The sequence below is a fragment of the Carassius auratus genome, chromosome 16, assembly GCF_003368295.1.
Source record: "Carassius auratus strain Wakin chromosome 16, ASM336829v1, whole genome shotgun sequence".
NCBI lineage: Eukaryota > Metazoa > Chordata > Actinopteri > Cypriniformes > Cyprinidae > Carassius > Carassius auratus.
This window is the reverse complement of record NC_039258.1, coordinates 15,445,326-15,469,306: the sequence shown is the minus strand read 5'-3', so window position 1 is coordinate 15,469,306 and position 23,981 is coordinate 15,445,326.

Genomic DNA, 23,981 nt, shown 5'->3' with positions numbered 1-23,981 from the left:
AAGCAATCAAACTGCATGTTGGTTGTCAATTTAATAAATGTTGAAAAAAAGTTGAAAACGTTAACCTAAGAACTAAACAGCATCTGCTGTAAAAGAAGTCAAAATATGTAATACAGTAGCTAAATCTAATATCTAAAACCTAACTACTAGTTTATAAATGATAATAGCTGTTAGAATTTTATGTATCTTCATTGCACATTATTGCTTTGTCTTTTCATTACAAAATGGCCTATACATAGTCTAAAATGAGAGAATGAAATTTTGGGAAAAACTCTTAGTATCACAGTGTAAGCTGTCATCTTTTAGCTTTTTGAAAAGATCAATTGTTGCAGCCTGATGGTAGTTAAATTACAGTTTGGTTGCATTAGGCTTAGTGGTGCAAGTGTTGCATTAAGAGTGACAGAGCATCAAAAGTCCCCTTTCAAACTCATTCAACAAAGAGAGCGCCGAACCCCCATGTTTACGGAATACTTAGCGCACGCCACCCAGGGAGCAGACAAGACACGCATCATGCTGCCGATAGGGGATACACAATGATGTCACACACAGGAAATGGCTGGAGAGACTTGGCACCTCACGGTGGTTGGCCCAGCATCCATTGGCTCAGGAGGGCTGCTGTGAAAATAAACAGGCAATCAGAACGCTGCACGAGAAGTACACAAATCCATTGTGGTGTTTCATGGATAATAAAGGCAGAGTTTTCACATCTAGAGTAGTGTTTATTTGTGCAATCTGCTTGTCCATAAATAGACTTGTCTTTTGCAGGACGGATAAACAGAGCGTGGAAGTTAAAGCGGTTTTTGTCCTGCTTTCAAACTTTCCAGTTAATGTTTAGTAATGTTTACTGGATGCTCATCTGAAAAAGAATAAGAAAAATTTGATCCGTAAACGGGCTTAAGAAATACATCTAGTATGACTGAACCTAAAATATGATTTTAAGCTACAATCATTTAAATAATCCTGTAATATTATATATATATATATATATATATATATATATATATATATATATATGATGTATCTACCAAATACATTTAATTTAATGACTCAATTTCTTAAAAATGAACATTTTATTAACCCCATGCCTTTCCAAACTATATATACTGTATATATATACACACACACACACACACACACACTAGAGAGAGAGAGAGAGATTTGAAGAATGTCTCAGTGATTTCTGTTCATACAGTGTACAGTGTAGGTTAATGGGGTCCAGAAAAGTTTGATCAAAGCATTGATCAGCTCATGTACACTGTAAAAATTATTTTTCAACTATTACTGAACATGTTTTACAAGAAAATATTATTTCAAGTCTCTGTACTTATAATTTATTGTTTAATTCAATGCGTTACTTGCAGTGTAATTTTACTTAGTTTTTAAATTGACTATAGCAATTCCTAAATAAATCGTTTCTACAGACATTAAATATGGTGACATTTTTAAATATAAGCAGCATCAAAACAATAAAAATTAAATGATTAGACTTAACTAGTAATTAGACTTAACCTTTGGACCCCTGAATTTCATTGTATGAACAAAACATTTAAAATGTAACATTTTTATGATCTCCATTTGTATTCCATGGCATGAGGGTGAGTAGATTATTGTATATTATATAGTATATTATTGATTTACTCAAGTTCTGTCAATCCGCTATTTGTTTTTCAGTCAATCGGTACTTAAGTGACTACATTTTGTTCATGCTAAACAAAACACATCCAAAAGACAAAGATTCAGAAAATGAAATAAGCGGTTCATGTTGTATCACTTAACACCATATTGCTCCGGGAAACGCTTTTGTTCTTCTGTTTGGCAGTAAAATCCCCCATCTGGATCCAACCTGTTATGAAGGAGAATATCTAGTGACTATATAGAAAAAAATACTGCTATGCATAATACAACTAGCGGCTCTGGCACGAAAGTATGCTATTGTCAGGCAAAAACGAAAAGAGAACTGAACGTCAGCTTTCATGAACGAGACGGACTCATTACAATAGCCAATTTTCTGACGGCCCTGTTAAATAATCCCAAGTGCTTTCGGACATCTTAAAGCTTCCACAGACCACTTCGTTAATATCCATAGATGTCAAATTAATACACTTTTCCAGAATCATTTAGTAGAGCAAAAAGGGAACTATTATGATTGGCTCGTCATTAAAGACCTCATGGTCTTTTAGCGTCAAATGTTCAGTACTAAGGAATCTTTCATACACTGAGAATTCGACAGTGTGTGACTGATGCTCTTAGCAGTCAAGCGGCCTACGTCACTTTCTCCGGCCCAGGGCCGATCACCCTAATGACACCCCCCACTCGCCCTCCTATGGGGTCGGCTCCTGAACAGCTACCAAGCTTCACAGAGTCATTAACCTGCAGCCCACCGGAGCTCTCAAACACAGGCCTATTTTGACCACTCCATGAGGAAGATAAGTGATGTGTTGTTTCTTGGGCATTACAATGATTCCTCTTTTCCTTCCTCCACTTGTCAGGAAGCGTAACTGGGGCTAACAACAGCCTTGAGGTTAAAACAGGAGGGTCATTATCATTTAACCTCTACATCCTAATCATGTTTTGGCGGGAAAAAAATGCTAATTGTTTCATATTTCATGGTTTTATTTTGAAATTAGGTAAAAAGAGCTTTGTATTCTTATCTAAAGTTCAAGCAACATGAAACTATCTTAAAATCTATAAGACGCTAATAAAAATGAAATATCAATCAAAAAGTGATGGCTGTATTTTTTATGAGTCTTATCTGGCCTCGTTAACATACCTACATGTCAGTTTTCTGTAAAAAAAAAAAAAAAGTGATATCTGACACTGCTTTACTTTAAACATAAAAATCATATAATGGTGATTTTATAGGCTGCAAATATTTGTTTAATTTGCATGTTGGTAATACTTTTATCTCAGAATTTTAAACAGCATAAAGTCTTTTTCTCTAAAGGTTGATTGCATACTGTAAGCAAAGTGTCATATCTAATTGACCATTAGAATTGCAGCATGTTATGGGTAAAATAATCTCTCACAATATACTTTTAAAAAACGAATAGGATTTCTTAGCATTTAGATATATAAAACTCAGTTTCATATTTAAAAGTTTAAAGTGACTAGTTTTTTTCCTGATGCTGTGGTTGTTCAGAGAGAATCAGACCATTCGTCAGCATCGGTTCTGATGAAGATGACTCAATCTCACTTAACTTTCAGTTCATTTCCCAGCAGGATGACTGTTATTATAATTCATATATGATTCAAAGGTGTCACATTTCAGTCCATCTGATGTCAGTCCATAACATGAGATTCGATAATAACAGTTAGCACTTTCAAAAATTTGCGAAAGACAAAAGTACAAAAACAAGATAAGTTGGAAAATAAGATTGCCGCCTTTTGCAACGTGACAACTTGTCCTGGCATTTATGAAATTCTGTTGTCCAGACAATAAAGACATTTGTTATTACGGAACAAAAATTCTGTGTACAGGTTTGAATCTTTGTTAACAAGAGATCGATTCGATGAAATCACTCCAAAGCAACAAATGCCAGAGCAGGAGTTAAGAACTGAAAATCTTTAACATGAATCAGTTCAGAGGAAAAAGAGCATGTTTTGTTGTGATCGGCACACAGGGTGGTTCTGTTTCTTATTCTCAACAGACCTTTGATGTCGTTTCCCAAGAATCCTGCAATGACATTGGAATTTTGACTGCAGTTTGGTAATGTTGAGAGTCTGATTTTGTTACATATATAAGCCAGCCTAAAAGGGACTATTAATATTAGTAAGTTCTATATCTAAGGTCTGAGTGATCTCTACAGGGCACCTTGTTAGTTAATCTCATGTGTCTTTGTCGTAACGTGGAGGATGACATCAAGCACTGACTTAAGGGATTGGCGTCCCCAGGGTTCTGGCTCCAACCTGCAGAGAGGCAAACCAAGTCGCTTGTGACCTGGGTACTAAATCAAGTTCAAAGCATCCAGCGGCATGCTCGCAGGTTTAGTGTTACACATTCTCTGTTGGGATCTGGTCAGCCTGCCTTATGTTTGGTCAACCCCGGGGTTGCCCCTTTGACTCTTTCTCACAGCTTGGTGGAGTGACATTTCTACAGGCAGGAAATACTTGTTTGGAACTTTAAGGACTATTTCAAATTCAATACAAGTAAAGCTCAATGAATAGCATTTGTGACAACATTGATTACCACAAAAAAAAAAAGTGAATGGGCCAATCTGTGAACATTTTTGCCACAAGATGGAAACAATAGTATAATATTGTAATAACATGACTTCATTGTGGAAAAAAAACCCTTTTTCTGTGTAGTCTTCACCAAGTATGATTTAATTTGTAAAAAAAAATACGGTATAATGTAAAATGATTGTATAAAATTACGGTAAAATTTAAAATGATTGCTTTCTATTCTTATATTTTTTAAATGTCATTTTCTCATGTGATGGAAAAATAGAATTTTCAGCAGCCATTATTCTACAGTGTCACATGATCCTTCAAAGTCGAAATGCATTTCTGATGATTATCAATACTGGAAACACACCCAGATCAAACCGGTTTCATTAAAGGTAGACTAGCATCCACCAAATCACACATGCAGACTGTTTAACTTGTGTTATTCTTCAATTCAAAAAGCAAAAACCATCATAGTCACTTACGACACAGAAAAACATTAGATGGGGTCAAATGAAAATTCCCGTTTTCCACATTAGAAAGGTTTGGTTTTGGGAAGTCATTCATTAATTGGATTATAATTCTATATACCGTATTTTCCAGGCTATATGTCACACTTTTTTCATAGTTTGGCTGGTCCTGCGACTTATAGTCAGGTGCAACTTATTTATCAAAATTAATTTGACATGAACCGTGAGAAATGAATCAGAGAAAACATTACCTACATTATCTACATTGCTCCTGTAGTCTACAACTGAGCAGCATAGAGCGCCCTCTCGCGGCTGTAGACGGTAATGTTTTCTCTTGGTTCTTGGTTCTAAATAAATGCGACTTATAGTCAGAATGCCAAAATGAATGGGAAGTTAATGGGATGCTAACGCAAGTGAAGTTCTGCTACAAGATGGCGGCAAGGAAGTCGACCGGAAGTTGAAGTCGGCCGCGTTCAACTTCCGGTCGACTTCCTTGCCGCCATCTTGTAGCAGAACTTCACTTGCGTTAGCATCCCATTAACTTCCCATTCATTTTGGCGTCACTTTGACAGCGAATAACTTCACATCTGCGGCGATTAAAGACTCCATTTGTACATTATTTATTTCTAAAGATACACGACAATGTATAAAGGGCTCCATTACCTTCTATGTTACATTATGGCCCCGCAGAAACAGTTTTTGTAAAAATAGGCTAACGATTGCGTCATAACCACTCGACTCTCTGTCGCACAGTAGAGAAATTACCGTACAGACAGGAGGAGAAGCTCGCAGGCAATTAACTTAATATGGCGTACTGGCGTTACATTTTAAAATACTATACAAAATAATTAATCAGAATACTTACTCCTGCTCACTCACGCCAAAGAACTCCCCGCTCAAGCTCGCCGTCTCTGCAAGATTAACGATGGAAGTTTGCACGCACAGCTACTAGAAGATTTACATCTGTCAGACAGGTTGCTGACGTCATCAAGCTTAGTTTGAGTATGCGCGTCAGAAACGGAAGTGCTAAAAAATGCTACAAATGGGCTTCACTTATCTCAATTTAGTTCCAATGGGGTCGCTGTGTCCATTTCTTTTACTGTCTATGCTTATAGTCCAGTGCGACTTATATATGTTTTTTTCCTCATCATGACGTATTTTTGGACTGATGCGACTTATACTCAGGTGCGATTTATAGTCCGAAAAATACGGTACATCACCTTCAGCCACTGTCATTGCTCATGGACTAAAGTAGTTTTACACGTTACATGTTGATTGACCAAAAACCATCAGAAAACATATGGCTAGATATTAAGAAGACAATTTGTATGGATATTCGAATTTCAGATTTACCATTCTATATTCAGACGATCAAAAAACTCTGCTCTGTCAGCCTGGTGAAAATGTCACCAAATCACAAACACTCCTTTTGCACCATCTAAATACACCCCCATTTGGAATAATCCAGATTATACAGTTAATAAAAAGCCATTTGACTTTACGTGGGCAGAACAGGGCATTACACAACTCCCAACACATCTTTCATATTAATAATCTGGCCTCATTTTCATACTTGGTCCAGAAATACGGCATCAGGTGAAAAGGTTTTTTGGAATATCTACAAATCAATCAATCTATCCAATCAAAAATCAACATTTGGACCAGGAATCTAGAACTTTCCACTTTAATCTCAGAGTTAATTAATATGTTGTAAAAAAAAAAAAAAAAAAAAAAAACCTACTCTCCAAAATATAATGAATAATATTAAAAACAGATAATGCATTTACCACATGCTACATGGAAATCAGAACTATCTTTTGCTCCTGATGCTGATTTCTGGACAAAAATCTAAAAAAAAAATATATAACTTGAAACTTATCAGTACCTGTATAAGGTACTCCACAAATTTAACTGAACTGGACAGAAATTGTTTACAACTGGATTCACTTCAGAAACATGTTCACAAAATAACCCAGACACATATTTTCACACCCTTTGGTATTGTACCCCAATTAAAACATTTTGGGAAAAGATCATTGAATCATGATCCGTCACTATGGGATGTCACATCCAAATTTCTCCATCACCTTGTTTACTAAGCAATATATCCATAATCAATTTAGACAATATAAAACATTAGTTACTCCTAGTGGTGCTAGTTGACGCCAAGAAAACTATCCTCATGACCTGGAAATCAAGAAATTCCATACATATTGCATCCTTGAAAAATGCTACAAAATGCTACAATGAAAGTCTACACAGTTCATCTCATAGTAATACAGTAGATTTACACCTCTTCGGGTCTTCTCTCATTACCATCCAGCAAGTACAGGTGTGTTGTGTAACGTTGGCTCTCAGTATATATATTTTTGTTTGTCCAAGTGATTCTATATTTAGCAAATGTAAATAGTATCACTTTCTTTACTTAACCTATGTTTTGTATTTATGTTAAATGTTTGGTCCATTGGATTCTGTATTTGGCACATGTAAACACTGTCACATTCTTTACTGGCATTAAAAAAATGCAAACAGTTGTGCTGTTTCATATATTCATGGAAACTGATATTTTGAGGAACAGAAATAGCATTTATTTGAAATATAAATATTTAGAAGCATTCATTTATGAATGTCTTTACTGTCACTGTGAAACAATTTAATTATTCATTGCTTAATTAAAAGAATCAACAAAAAAAATCGTACTCTCCTAAAACTATTGCTTCATTAACTTAATGCTTAAAACAACCATTAAAATTTGAATTTTTTTAAAAAAAGTTTTAACAATAAATTCATGCGAGTGCTTTTATGAAATTATAAGTGTCAATTGATTTCAACCTTTGTCAACCTTGATTCAATATTACAGAAAAATTAAAGAAAACAGCAATTAATTTTTGGTGGTAATCAATGCTATGCCACAAACTGCATTGAACCTGTAATATTCCATAAACTATTCCATTATTAATCATCTTGAATATTTAAATGCATACACATTAAAACTACAGTCTGTGAATGTACACTCTTAAAAAGAAAAGCTCTTTATTAGCATCAATGGTTTCATTAAGAAACTAAAAGGTTTTTCACTAAAAGGTTATATTGGGAACCCAAAATGGTTCTTCTATGGAATCACTATGAAACCCCCCATTTTGGAACCAATATTTTTTTTAAATGTATAGTGATGAAAGGTTGTGGATCACAGTGTTGTCAATGCATGAACAGTCCTCAAAAATTGTGAGAATTGCATAACTGACTGAGAACAAAGCAGATGCATGAGGTCTACAGCAGCTCATTACGACTTTGTGCCTGAAATCAACATGTTAAATCTGCCTGAAAGCCTAACTATTTTTCGACTGCACATACCACATGTCCGATAAGATAAAACTATGCTGTGGGGAAACTGGGTAGAAGAGGCATGGCAGAACGTAACGCTGTTTTGAAGCTCAACTGTCTGGCACCATTGATCGTGTTGATTAGCCTGACCCAAGAATGTGGACATTCACGTAAAGTGTGGTCTGCGCCCCAGTGTGGAGCGATCTGAACTGCGCAGTGGCATGGGACAGTAATTACTGCCTTTCCCTGCGACACACCACATTAACTCTTCATGGGCTGTGGATGAGTGCAAACTACCAGCCTTGAAGGAAAACTCCATTCCAATACGCCATTCCATCCTCCTTCCTTTAAAGCTGCATGATGTGTACAAGGATTGATTGAAGAGTTATATTTAAATCATGAGCTTAGATTGGAAAGATATATAAAGAAAGCATTGATTTCAGAGAATAAAGCATATATTGCACAATGATAATAATGCTTTTATATGCAATTATGTAGCAGTTAAGATTTTAAGATAAATATGTACTTCAGTGCTAAGCCCAAAAAATCAAAACAATCAGGCAGTTAATGGGTAAGATTTTACAACATTTTCAAGAAATCATTATTTAAAAAAAAAAAAAAAAATTATATATATATTAAATGCGGGTTTTTCGTTTTTTTTTTATTATAAATCGAGAAATTTCATGAACTATTTATTTAAAATGATTAAGTTTTGGGGGAGTTGCACCACATGACATTACAACCTGGACTAAGCTTGCCTGAAAAGATCGAATTATCGTATTTTTTAAAGAGACGTATTGATGTTGACAGTCTTAAGGATCTGCAGGTGTTCTGTTTATGATATAATTTCCTGTTTTCTATTTCCATGTTTCTGCATGTTGATTGAACAATTTGATTTTACCCACAAATATTTGAATAAGCAGTAACTCAGTTTTGTTACTTTTGCTCTAAGATAGACCAATAAAAGTTTAAGCCAAGGTTTAAGAATTTATCTTTTTTTTTCTGATATAAAGACCTATACATTTTTTTAAATATTTTAATATAAAATAATATACAAACAACATTAAATAAATTAAACCTTAAGCTTTTTTTTTTAGAATTTAATTATATTAATGAAGCATTTTTTTTATTCTGATATCAGAACAGTATCAGTATACCATGATATTTTCAACTTATGTCCTCAAAAAATTACAAATGTTTTTTTTTTTTAATGAATTTTGGAATTATTTAACAGATATGACAAAATAATGAGTGCCACATCTACAATAGTTGTGTTTAGTGAACGTTTCGCTCCGCAGTTTCTTTCTCCACCCACACATCCATGCTACAACTTCCACCTGAGGAAGGGAAAAAAAACCCTTGGACTATATCCACTTCATTCCCATGAACCTCTGCATCTTTTAAAAGTAGTTGCCTGATCACAATCAAGCGTTTTGGACAAGTACAGTTGCTTTTGCTTCTGTGACGGATGCGATTTGGCAATGGCAGCTTTCAAAATCTCAGATTAAACGGGGGTGACCTTTGACACCGGGCCCAAAACCACGCAAATGCCCAAGGCGCATATAATGGCTGCTTTCCTTCATAATAAAGTCAGCATTAAAGTGCGCAAATTAGAGTAACCACGGCAACCAAATTAGAAGGCCAACTGCGCTCCGAACACTTTCGCGACTTCAAAAGGTCTGCGAGCTGCAGACTCCAGGGTCTGGAAGAACCGGGCCTGGTTTAAATTAAGAAGCGACTTCCACACGCCTCACAAACGCATACTCAAGAGGAACAGAAAAAATAATAAAAGGAAAACCAAAAAAGTGAGAAAGGTCCTGGGGAAAGCCTTGCTGCACCAGCTTTCTGGATTCTATTAGGGCCAATTATCTTATCTGTTTCATTTCAAAGGCTGACCCGGGGGGCTCAATGGCATTTCAATACTGTGTTCATAAACAGACTGCAGCCTGCCGACTGGGTCATTACAACACTCAGACCCCCTGCCTGGGGTGATCAAATATTTGTGCGCTTTTGTAAATAATGCTTACTCTTTTTTTGCCCCCATCCCCGACAGGAAACAAGGGTTCGGTTTTCGTGCGATTTATTTCGCTCGGCGAAGTAGACAGTTTATCTTTTTGACTTTTGACATCTGGTGCTTATACTAGTGCACATGCATTTATTTCAATACATTATATTCTGTATATGTTTTATACACAAACAAATGTTTACTGCCTATCTTTCCCCAGTTGTTTCATAAGTTAATTCAACCCTTTTTCTTCTGATTAGGTGAAAATTAGCAGACCTTCTTGGTTTCAGTCACCGTAATGGCTCCCAGTTCGTGCATCAAGTGTATCAGTGTAAGGAATGCAGTCCCTACACAAATCGATCAGGCCGATAATATAATATGACAGTTCAAAGTTTCCACCCAGTAGTTACGTAACACCCCTATGACTTAAAGTGTGATTTTCCACCCATGCTATTCTCACTGCTTTGTTCTTAAACATGTGTCTCAGTAAGAATTTTATTTGCATGAATAGTGTATCTGATGAGTAAACAATAAATGGTATGATATATCGCTAAAGTGATAGTAGACGGTATGATATAATCTATTGTTACAAAAATGTAATTAGGGTTCCATGCATGAAAAAGTTAAGTAAAAAGTAAAACTAAAGTTTTCTCGAAAGGAACATTAATTTTTTAATTTATATTAAAAAAACAACATTAAAGATGCAGTTTATACATATAATGGCTTCAATACATTGCATTTTATTATGAAATTTAGAATTTAAATTGATTTTGATGTTATTTTGAACCACAATGTCAATTGTTTCGTTATCATAATGGGGGAAAAACCCTCATTAAAAGACTGACAATAACTGGGGAAAACATTTCAGTATAGTATTTTATTATTTCTTCTTATTAAAAATATTATATGTATGAATGAATCTTCATATTTGAAAAATGCCTTAAAAATATATTTATTTTAATTATTAAATTTTTACTTAAATAATGATTACTAAGATGTGAACGGAAATAACTGAAGCTGGCAAATATTTTATTACTTTTTACTTCATGGTCACACCGAAGTGCATTTTACAAATCATTCAGCTGATACTTTTCTTGAAAATTGTATTAAAGTATTACATTTCCCCCCGAAACTGAATAAAACCAACATGAATACAGAGAGTGTTTCTTGGCACAGGTGTTTTAAACTAGAACATTTTCGTTTTCATTATTATAGACACACTATTTATCACTTTACCCACATACTACAATGATTCTTTGTTCACACAAACACACACACACAGAGAGAGAGAGAGAGAGAGAGAGAGAGAGAGAGAGAGAGAGCAATGAAACAATCTACATCAAAAATATTACTTTATCAAAAGGCTGGCAATGCAGTAAGTACTGGACATAAAAACAGCAAGTGCCTAAGCTGTGCCAAGATATTTACCTTAAGGTAGCAACAGACCACCTGCACAAGCAAAATCTGAATTATTCAAATCTGGGTTCAGAGAAACATCATCCCAGAAATAATACAGACTGGTCATGCTCTCTGGCCAGCATCATCAAACAGCACATCAAGCAGAGGCCCAAGTCATGGGCCCTGACAGGACCCCTCTCCAGCTCTGAGTGACACCCGGGTGTGGTGGGGTCCCGTAGGCCAATTTAGGTAATCATACAATTAAGCAGCTCCGTCACAGAACTTAAACAATGTAAGTCTAATCAGGCAGGAGCTCTGTAGTGATTGAACAGCGCTGGGGGGAAAGGGGGGAATGAAAGGGGTTTGGGACCTGGAGCCGAAATAGAGACCTGGCCTCATCACGGAGATCCTTGCCCCTGGAAGAGCCTCCCTTCATCATGGGCACACCAGGAAATGCAAAGGACGGCGGGGTCACCGCCGATTGGCCTGCTATGTGCCGTTGCCATGGCTACCATCCCTGGGGCCAATGAAAACAGATGACAGGAACAATAATATGAGATGTAATCACCAAGGTCAGTCGCCTTCACTCCAGTCCACCTCACCCTCCAGTCTGAACAAACCCATCGAACACTGCCATTTTCCAGCATGAGTTTTCTGTTGCTCACAGATTCAGTATGAGTTCATACTCCAAGATCCCTGCCCTAACTTTTATATTTATACCTCTTTGTTGCATAATTGAGCAATTTATAGCTAGCAAGCAAAGTCTGCAAACCTCAACTTAAAGGCATGCAAACTGCACTCAAAAATATTTCAGTCTATATTTAAGATCTAACATTCAGTTTTAGGACCCATTAACATGACAAAAGTCGTCTTTAAAAGGAATGCATATGAAGTAGTTCATTGAAATATAAACTAAGAAAACGAAATGCATATGTTTTTAACAATACAATGTTGAAATGTGCTTTAATTTTGTACTCAGCAAAGGTACACACATTTAAATAAATCAAATTTCCTTAATAAATTTCTAATCTGCTGCTTATTAATAGTTAGTAAGGTAGTTGTTAAATTTAGGTATTAGGTAGGATTAGGAACGTAGAATAAGGTAATGTAGAATAAGGTATTAATATGTGCTTTATTAGTACTAATAAATGGCTTAAATTTCTAGTAATATGCAGGCTAATATGCAACTAGTTAAGAGACCCTAAAATAAAGTGTTTCTCTAATTTATTTTATTTTTGTAATATTGCTTGGATTTATGGTTTAAGGCAAAATGGATTTAAGGTGTAACAATTTTTCATATTTAGAGCATATATTGTCATAAATTCACTAATATGATACATATTCAAACGTACAGTCTTCACCCAACACCCCAGGTCATACCGATTAAAGATTTCAATAACAGACCCCCTCTTAAAGCACCCAACATTAAAATATATTACAATCATTTTACTTTTATTTTGTCATGCTGCCAACGTATCTTGAATTACTGTACAGTTTTTCTGAGCATTGTTTTAGTCTTGAAAAACTTATGTCAGAGCTGCAGGGCTAGATCTTTTATCACTTGCCAAAAAGAACGAGGGCAAATAATTGCATCCAGATGTGAGGCGTTCTCATTGATAGCAGCCTTCATTTCCTGCCTCTGCTTTTTCAGACAACCCATTACACCTCAGAGGGAACTGCTGTTAAAATATACCGTCATCTTGTAAATCAACACTAACTTTGGGCAAGTGTCATTTAGGAACATCTAAACACATCTCCAGGTCTGTTATGTTTCACAGCGAGTTTTGTGAGAGTTTTTGAGTGTGCTGTTTACTATCAGTCATGTGTGTTATCGATCTGTCATATCATCAGGATGTGCTAATCAGAGCTCATTAGTTACAGCTGAGTAATTAGTTGGGTTTGCTGAACAAAGATCTGGAAGCTCATCATGCCCCACTGGCATCATTAACAGCTGATGAAATGAAGAATGTATTTTTCTTTCGCATCACCTTAGTTCTTTGGTTCTTGGACATTTGGAAGTATGCATTTGAATGCAAATGCATTCCGAGTTTGTTTATAAAATTAAACTGACTGATAATTTAACGCTCCTTTTTTGAACTCGCTATTGCTAATTTTTTTAATTGCCATACATTTTTAGGCGATACATCTTCTGCTAATGGTTTTGCTAATAAAGGGAGTGCATTAGTGAGGCTTTTGTTCACAATAAAATATAAAAAAAATTGTACAAAGAAATTCAAAAAGGGAACCTTGATTTTAGGTTACTTTAAAAACCTTTAAGTGAACTGTTCTTCTTCTTCAAACAAAAAAAACCCTTATTTTTTTCCTTAACATGAAGTACATTTATATTAATCTAAAGAACCATTTCCCACAAAAGAACCTTTTTTGCAATGATGAGTGGAAAAGATTATAGATGCCAATAAAGAGCCTTTATCATTAAAATTGTAGATATATTCCTGACCCAACATACCTGGTCAAACTGATCAAGAATAGTCCTTTCTGGATGCTTTTCATTGCAATCATTTTACATTTATCAATTCATGCTGCTTATCAGAACTACATGGATTTGTTTTGAGTTTATCTGAAATTGTATACCATAAAAGTTGTAAATTGGCCTGTTCTTCACACAAAGTTATTGTAGCGCACGAGTTCTATGGAGAACTTTTGGTCCAAAATGCCAAAATGATGCTTTCTGGAGTTTGGCAAAAGCTGTATAATGATTATATATACATGCAAAATACAGGTTTCTAATGGCATGTAGGAAGGAAATATAACATTATATAACATCCTTTAATATAACTCAAACCCCAAATTAAAAGCATCAAATTTGTGTTCAAAAACATCAATCTGATTTCCATTTTTTTTTTTTTTGTTTTTTTTTTTTTATTCTTAAAAAATAAACAGCCCAGGGGCAAAATTCCATCTCAGACTGATGTCGGGATTGTTTGGAAGCAAAAGTAAACAATACAGTGGGGTTGCCTATTGACTCAGATGTCGTGTTTAGACTGTGATTAGTCTTCACGAAATGAGAATTCCTGACAGAGGTTCTGAGACGGCATGGCATGATAAAATAAACGGAGAACTGCGCCGTTTCAAGGCGAGCTCCACAGACCATAAACTTTCAAATCCATAACCTGGCCCCCGCGCTCATTGTCTAAACGGGTGGTCGCCCACCTCTCGTTTTTCGTCCCCCTCATTTTCAACTTTTTAGGGTGTATACATACTCTCCATCTTTTCACCTCCTTTGCTTATTTCCTCCTCTTTCCTCACTCTCTTTCTCCCTTCACACCTCGTCTCTCCCTCATCTTTCACCATCTATCTGGCCTGTATTTGTGTTGCAGCTTCCTGCTTCTCTCCCACCCACTGTGTGGAGGGGCCGGGAGCTTACCTTCCCTGCGTGACACAACTTTTGGCTGCGCACAGGGAGATGGTGGAGCATGCTTTACTTCTAACTGTGTCACCATCCACCTGAGCAAACACTTTCTGGCGTTACAAGGAAGAGAGCCAGAGGAATGAAAGCGAGAGAGTGACCTGTCAGGGGACTATCGGTGGAGGCCTGGCATTGGTGCAGCCCATATATCAAAACATTAGTCTTGTGCCGGGCCCAGCTGAGATCTCCTTCTAGACATGGTCCTGCCTAGACTTCTCTTTCTTTTCTTCTTTCCTTTGTATTTTCTTGTGAGGGGCTCCCTCCAACAGAAACACATACTTGTCATGCCTCACTGCTGTCCCTTGTTTGTATTTCACATTACAAACAGCATTACGTTTGCAGGGCTCAAGGCTGGCCAACACACACTAGTCAGATTGTCAGGCCCAATGGTACGTTCAGTTGGATCCCAAAAATCCCGGTTAGTGCTGAAGGGAATGATAAAAGACTTGGCATAAAACGGCTTGCACTTAAGAGCAATGTTGGAAGCAATGTTGGAAGGCTACTTGAAACTATAGCTTCCTAAGGTACAAACTACTTGTGATTTAAAGTAGCTGTCAAGTAGTTGTTAACTAAAAAGTAGCTAACTGACCGTGTCGTCTATAGAGTAGATGTGAACTAGAATTGACCAAACTATTTGGTGGATCCATAGTTGAGCTGCTGCTTTCAAGCTCTACATAGGTGAAAACAACGGAAAAAAACAACTGATGAAGAAGGTGAAGAATACACTTACAGATATGCAAGGAGGTCAGTTGTGTTGTATTTATTAGTGAGGAACTTAAAATTGACTGATTTATCACATAAACTGTTGGGGAAGTTAGCTTGTTGGCAGGAAAGCTAGATTATTACAAAAACTGCATAACTATTTGCACAATGGAAAATGTAGCTACATTAGCAGCACTTCTACATCTAGTTAGTAATAACTCAACACCATCTCCAAACTTTAGTATAAATGTGTGAATGTCTTCAAATGAGGTTTTCTTCATTCAAAATGAAATCTTCCACTAATACATCACCAAATTCCTTAGAAGCCAGTGTTGTTGATGTTAGATATGCCTCTTCAAGGCGTTTTACTTAAGACCTTTGCAGAGGGGCTATAAAAAGTATTTTGCTGACAGCCATCAAACAACCAATAATGTGATTCCTCTGTCAGTCTTTCTTGGCAGATACCAGCATTTTATTAAAACCAGTACATTGTCTTTCTCTTGATCTTTTTTTTTTTCATCTTTTGCCAATTCTTGCTATAGAGGCTGTCACTTTGCCATACCTCAGAAGAACAGAGCCCGTCTGTCAAAACAGCTCATCTCTAGGAGCCGCGGAACATTATGTATTATGGAAAAGAACTCATTATAACTCAAAATAATGACGGTCAAAAATGTCTGTCAGAAAAACACAGTGTCAGAAATGAAAAATCCATTTCTTTCTTCCATGGGACATAAGCGGAGATGTTTATGTTCATGCTGCTCTTTTCCATACAGTGAAGGTAAATGGCAACCAGGAGCTGTTAAAATCCAAAAAGTACCATAAAAAACACTGGTTCTTGTATGTTAAAGGGATAGTTTCATAGTTTTAACTATTTAAAAGAACATCTGAACATCAGTTCATAAATAAAAAATGGTGCAAAACTAAGTGCAAATAGCCCACTTTATCACCCACCAACATGTGATATGATTATACGTAATATGATATTTGCCTTATAAATAAATGTAAAAATGCATAAACACTATTAAATGTATAATTAGTTAAATATTAAATAAAATTTAAATAATGTTAATCAAATACAAAACAGAATTATATTTGTTCTCTCTTTTTAATGTAATGTTTATTAAACCAAGAAAACTGCCTCCTCATTTTAAAACACCACCGCACACCACTGCTTACTACCTTTCTGGGCCTTATGTGTCAGTTGCATTGCTGTCTATGCAGGGTCAGAATGCTCTCGGATTTCATAAAAAATATCAATTTCAAAATTTGGAGGGTTTGAAACTAATGACAGAATGTTCATTTTTGGGTAAACTACTGCTTTAAATTGCACAAATGTAACTGGAGAGCTTGGTAAATAATTAATTAAATGTAAATTTTTGATGGTACTTGACAAACCCTGGTTACCCTAAAAGCAGCATGAACATTCTGCCCAACATTTCCTTTTGCAATCTATAGGCAGGAAATCAGTCTGAAATGACATGGGGGTAAGACACAAATTTAATTTGGGGATAAATTATTATTTTAATTATGCTACTTAAATGGTGCAAAGTTACAATTCCATTTCATTCTCAGGCTTTTCAATCTTGTCCCAGGGTAGAGGTTCATTGCTCATTCAAACAAAAATTACAGTGTCCCAAGCATTTACTAAGGCCCCCACCAAAAAAGCAAAAGAAAACACAGTGCCTTCCCTCAGCACAGAACAAGATCCCAAGCAATCTGTTATCAATTTGAGGCCATGTATCTAGGGAAAAGCACGATTCCGTCCAAGATATAAACGATAACAAACGTGCTTGAGGTCTTTTGAAGTTACGGTGACAACATTCTCTGAACAACAGACATAAAAAAATGGAAAAACATCCAAGATTTCCAAGCCTTCGTTTTTTTCTTCAGGTGAAAGTTTAAGCATGGGGGTGGAGGTGGAAATTGGGAGACTATTTTTAGTTTGTAGGCTGCCCTTTCTGTGCATTTTCCGCAGAGATCGCATTCAGTAAATGGAGAAAACATCTGCCACTCAGTAAATCAGTAAATCCTCCTTAAGGACTTCAACAAATCTTAACACCTCCTTTATTTTTCTTGGCAATGGTCTGTCGGGGTTTTTTTTTTTTTTTTTTTTTGTAAAGCTGTGGACTTCCATAAATGTTACAATTTAAATAACTAATATTTGGAGGCCTGTGGATAATAAAATCATTCCCCATCTGCCAAAGTACCAGAACACAACCAGCGATGGCAGGCATGTGTTGGCAGTGTCATGTGTGACACTTCAGGCATTCAGCCGGCATGCCTATGAGGCCTAAGCTAAATTCCAATCAGAAGAATGTCAGTCTCTCCATTCATATGAATGAGACCCCCACTAGTTCTCTGATTATGCAGAGGGCAGCTGTGGAAGAAAGCACCTGTTTCCTTGCCAATTCCCAAAGTTCTTGGCATTAGGTCCCTCAGTCCCCTCAGGCCATATGAGTTGGCAATGCCAGCTGAGTTTCAAAATGTAAATAAGGGCTAGTGTAAACTGCAGTACATTGAGAACTGTGGCATCCAAAGACTCAAATCTGTTGATCCCCGTTAATAAAGAGTGATTTCCCAGCATGTTACGACTGGCATGCCATCGCCATCCTCACCAGAGCCTGTTCCTGTCAGGATGACTGTGTTAGCTACATATCACCCCAGCTGATGAACTACTTAGCATTCAAAGCGACAAACTACACTACTGTTCAAAAGACTGATGTCAGTATTATTATTTGATTTTTTTCTAAAAAAAAAAAAATAAATAAATAAAGTAATACTTTTACAGTAAAGATGCATTAAATTAGTTAAAAGTGACTTAACCATCACAGGAATAAATTACATTTGATATGTAAACAGGGATAGTTCACTCAAAAAGGAAATTTCTGTCATTAATTACTAACCCTCATGTCGTTCCAAATCCGTAAGACCTTAACGAAATCCGAGAGCTTTATCACCCTGCATCGACAGCAACAGAACAATCATGTTCTAGGCCTAGAAAGGTAGTAAGCACATTTTTCTTTGCACACAAAAAGTATTCTTGTAGCTTCATAAATTTAAGATTGAACCACTGATGGCACATGGACTATTATAATGATGTCCATACTACCTTTCTGGGCCTTGAACGTGTCAGTTGCATTGCTGTCTATGGAGAGTCAGAGAGCTCTCGGATTTCATCAAAAATACCTTAATTTGTGTTCTGATTGAAGATAAACAGTCTTAAGGGTTTGTAAAAACATGAGGGTGAGTAATTAAACATCGAATTTGTGGTATTACAGCCTTGGTGAGCATAAGAGACTTCTTTCAAAAACATTTGAAAAAGTTACAAACCCCTAACTTCAGACTTATAAACACATATCTGGAATGGCAGCTGACAGAATGTTTCTAATCTGTTGTTTGGTGCGAGATTGCTGTATTTTGCGCTTGCGGCAGAAAACACCAGGAGGCAGCCTTTTAAAACAGTTTTCAGCTCATTTAACCAAGGGTGTTGGGCAGATGGTGGTGGCAGGGGTACTTAGTCAGCTCTGTTAATTCATGTAACAGATGTGAACTCGTTACTCACACTGTTTTGAAAGCAGTGGTGCTGTGAAGTAAAAGCTTCGGCATCCAGGTACAGACTTGTGGTAGGCCTCATCATGCTGTAATGGAGGCCTGCCAATTCTAATGTCGCAAAATCTAACTAGGTAACCATCAGAAAACCTCGGAAATAAGATCTTATTTTGTTATATAATCATATTAACTTGGAGGAAATGTCAAAAACCATACAGGACAGAGTGGGAATTGTTACACAAGCAAGTTCTCTCAAGGGGAATATCTCCGTAAATTAAAGATTGTAGGTCAAAAGTCAAATTATAGAAATGCAACACCTCATTTACATAATCAATTAGCATTTTTGTTGGCCAAAACAACTTTACACTTCAGCTTTTAAACGAATCATTTGTCCTTCAGAAAAAGTAAGAAAAGTCTAATAAATATAAACTTTCATTTAAAAAAAAAGTGCTCTAAAAAATATTTACTGGAATAAAAATTATAAGTAACCGAAATGAATTAACCCTATAAATCTCTATCTGACAAATTTTTGTGCTGCCATACTGTTAGCTCATGAAGATAGAAATCCTGTTAAAAACACTTACCAAAAGTTGTGAAGCAGATACGTAAACGCATCGCCTTATTTATTTTTTTTAAAGCAGACCATTTTTTTTCTAGAAAAAGTGGCAAGAAAAAATGTCTAAATTATTCATTAATTACATTCTACCTAAATAACATGGTTCACTGTTATTAACATCAAGGTCAGGAACATAAGCTCATAACCACAGAGGGGAAAGCATTATATGCTTGGCTGTACGCAAAAGCAACTTAATGTGCACCATAGGTGTAAGAAAAAACAGTTTTGACCGGAAATATTTATGTGGAGTTTGGCTCTAATAGATTTATATTGCACCCTTGAATTGATGTCCAGCTATTTCAGCAGTGCACTAAAAATAAATCTCTCTGCCAACTTTGCCCTACTGAGTGAGACCTGCAACATTTAATATAAGCTTCAGCCCGAGGCAGGAGAACGTGAACTTTACAGTGACTTTTATGGTACCCAAGACTCATGCAGTGACTTCAAGAACAACGTATAACACTGGCCCCACTGGTTACTCCTACCAACTGTGTGATGACATTATTTACACACCTCGAGAGAGAGAGAATTATGGTAGTAGTGACAGTAATAGTGTTTTGGACCTGTGTTTCATTTTTAAAAGAGTAAGGTTGCTGCACTGCATGCCTGAGTTATCTGCCTTATCTTCCAAATGTTCTCCTCAGAGAGAAGTCACTGACATATGTTGGATAATGAACACTTTTCTCTCTGCAGAAGATGAAGGGAGTCATATAGGAACTTGTCATTGTCCTCCTGATGTAGAAAATTGCTGTGAAAAGGTCTGTGCTATTGCCAAATCATTGCGCAAATGCAACCAAATCTGACAAGTCCATTCATCATATTCCAACCAATACAGTTCCAAAACATTAGGGCCAGAAATGTTTTTATGCTCTCTCTCTCTCTCTCTCTCTGTGTGTGTGTGTGTGTGTCTGGTAGTACTGTGAGATTATTTACATGAACAAGTTTGTCTATCAGCCTTAACGTTTCTATAATATATCACACTGTAACACTGCAGGGCTCAAGACTGCAACTAATTGTTCAAAATGCTACAAAATATGCACATTTGCCACACTTATTTAAAAATAAATTAGGAAACTTTGCGTAAATAATGCAATTTCATCATATATCATCGCCTGAAGTAGTGTTATACTTACTTTGCGAGCCATTGTTTGTTGTTCCACTCACAGCGCGAGCACTCAGAATCCCATTCATCCAAATGAATCGGTTCTTTTTAATGAATCGGTCAAAAAGATTGACTACGCTGGGGAGTCTATGGGAGTTATCGGTATATGTGTTTGAATGGTTTGAATCAGATTCACTCAGATAGCGACTCCTTCGCTGCTATCTCGAATCGCTGAATTGCGAGTCATTTTTACTTCAGTCTGATTTGAAATGAACCGGAAAACGTTTGTGAGAGTTATTAGTATATTTACTGATTGGTTGTTCAGATTGCAGTTGGAATCATAGACTGTATAAAAACATATATATATATATATATATATATATATATATATATATATATATATATATATATATATATATATATATATATATATATATATATTGATGCCTTCAGTGTGAATCTACAATTTTCATTATCGTGAAAATAAAGAAAACTCTTTGAATGAGAAGGTGTGTCCAAACTTTCGGTCTGTACTGTGTGTGTATATATATATATATATATATATATATATATATATATATATATATATATATATATATATATATATATATATATATTTAATATAGAATATGATTGAGAACCGCTACTTTAGAATATTGTTTTTGAAACTTGTGAATCCTTTTTAATCGTTAGAAGAATCACGTTTCATATATGCACAGATTTTTATGAAGTCTGTTGTTAAAAGACAAAGGAGCTGCACTGAATAAACTTAAATACTTTTCAACAACTACTGTATCTTTATTGCACAATTATATTATATTTTATAACTAAGTTATTTGACTGCTAAATCAAGACTCCCTAGATCTTTGTTTGTCTGAAGCCCAATGCTGTTACTCTGTTCATCTACAGAAACTACAGCACACCTGACAGACTTGTGCATGAGTATCATCTTCTATTATAACATACACTCAAAAACACCAACAAGACAGATCCCTCAAACTGAATTATAGTAGTATGATGATAAGTTCTGAAGTCAGAATGGAATGATTTCCATTTTTAATAGGCCACGATGTCTGCAGTCTCTCTGCTCCATGATCACACAGGCATTTAATGACAGGAGCTGGAAGCAGAATAAAACTCACGTCGCCAGCAGCAAGCAAAAATCACAGACTTAAGAGTCCTCCGGGTGCTGTTCCGCCTGGCGGTGCATTCAAGCAACGCTTACAAACATGTCCTGCCCAACTAAATCCAGAGGTCCTCAGCCAAAGGTCTGCTTTATGAGCCCTGGAGCACACACAGTCGGACTGGGAAGGCAGGCATATAAAAAAAGCCTGCCCATGCATATCAAAGTCTCACTTTCTTTCTCCTTATTCTTTCCTTTTCTTTTTTCTCTTTCTCTTCTAGACTCCCTCATACCCCACAGCGTAATGTAAAGGTTCTCTTAGATGAGATTGTTTCTTCATCAGAACTGGAGAAATTTAGCATTACGTTACTTGATAACCAATGGATCCTTCACAGTGAATGGGTGCCACAAGAATGAGAGTCAAAACTGCTCATAAAAACATCACAATAATCCAAAAGCAATCAACATGTCTCCAGTCCATCAGTTAACATCTTGTGAAGCAAAAAGTTGTGAGATAGACTTATAATGGAGGAAGCATTATTATGGAGTACGGGTAAATTTTTTCATCAGAAGCAATGGTTTAAAATTAAAATGTCTTGGTGGGTTTAATTATTACAAACACACACAGCTTTTTGCTTCACAAGACTTTCATCAATCGACTGGAGTCATGTTGATTACTTATGGATTATTGCAATAGCTGTTTGGACTATCAGTCTGATGGCACCCATCCACTTCAGAGGATCCGCTGGTGAGCAATTACCCACAATGTTTGAAAAAACAAGAAATAATGTTTTCATACCATTTCAAACAAATTGTTCTTAAAATAAAATTCTTAGCTAGGACATTGGTGTTTCTCTTAAAACCTTCCTTGGCCCTCATGGATAGGATTGCAGTCAGCTCCTCCCAGGGGAGCACTTGTCCCGGGCCACTGGTCTTCCTCACCCTCACCTATCAGCCCAACCAATCTTCCTGTGAGATACAGCAGGTCCCGCACGCCGCCTGCTCTTTGAACGCCCCCTTCTCCATTCGCTTACCTCATTAAACATGACAAGGTAGATCAACGGTGTTGGAGTCACGATAACATGTTGGATGACGCTGGCCAGTGAGGCGACAACATTTCTGTAGGTCAAAGTTATGGCAGCGTTTCTACCTTTTCAATCATTAAGGGTGGGGACTGCAGTTCTCCCTAATAGCAAAGGGCGAGACAAGAGCTGGCTGTCCCAGTGTTTCACTCTCTCATTCTGGCTGCTTGCGATACACTGACGTCTACTGGATGAGGTCTTGACCATACAACGTGAAACGTTGCAAAACCACCAAATAGCTTTACATAATGGGTAATGATAACCCAGCACGAGCCACAATGTCCCCATCAAGCAGTTACCACTCTTATATTTTTCTTTGCAGATATATTATATGTCTCATGATGAATCCAATGACAGAATTTCTCCATTGATGTAATGCCCATGATCTGTCAGTTAAGCAAAGCAGAGTTTATTGCCAGTCAATCACAGTCAGCCAACTTGGAAGCAGCTGAACAATTGAACGGCACACCATGTACATTTGGTTTGACAGGCTGCAAAAATAACACCAACACCGGGCCCTAGAGAACAGGGCATGGACATGTCTCCAAAATAAATGATTCCACACCAGAGAGGAGCCTTTACAATTCACACTCCTTTTTTTATTTGATATAAATTTGGATCCCGGGTGGGCGTTTTATAACTCTTTCTTGCTGTTTCCTTTACTGGCTGCCAGGACAGTCTCAGCAGTCTTGTATCACACCTTGAGTTTGGTCAAGCCAAATGAAAAGGACCGAACACACAAACACACACACACACACACACACACACACTTCTAATTTCACCATCTCACTGGACTGTAGAGTGGACTGTAGACTGTCAGATACTAGGAATGCTCGACTTGACATTTTCTATTCATCACACCATAAAATGCTCCAAAACCCCATTCCATTTCATATCTTATTACTGTAAATCATTGCTATATTTATTAAGTTAGATGATGCATTCATACCTGGAAGTTAAACTGTTGAAACCTACTAGAGTGCTAAATAAATTAATATAAATCCTAATTTACTGTTTAA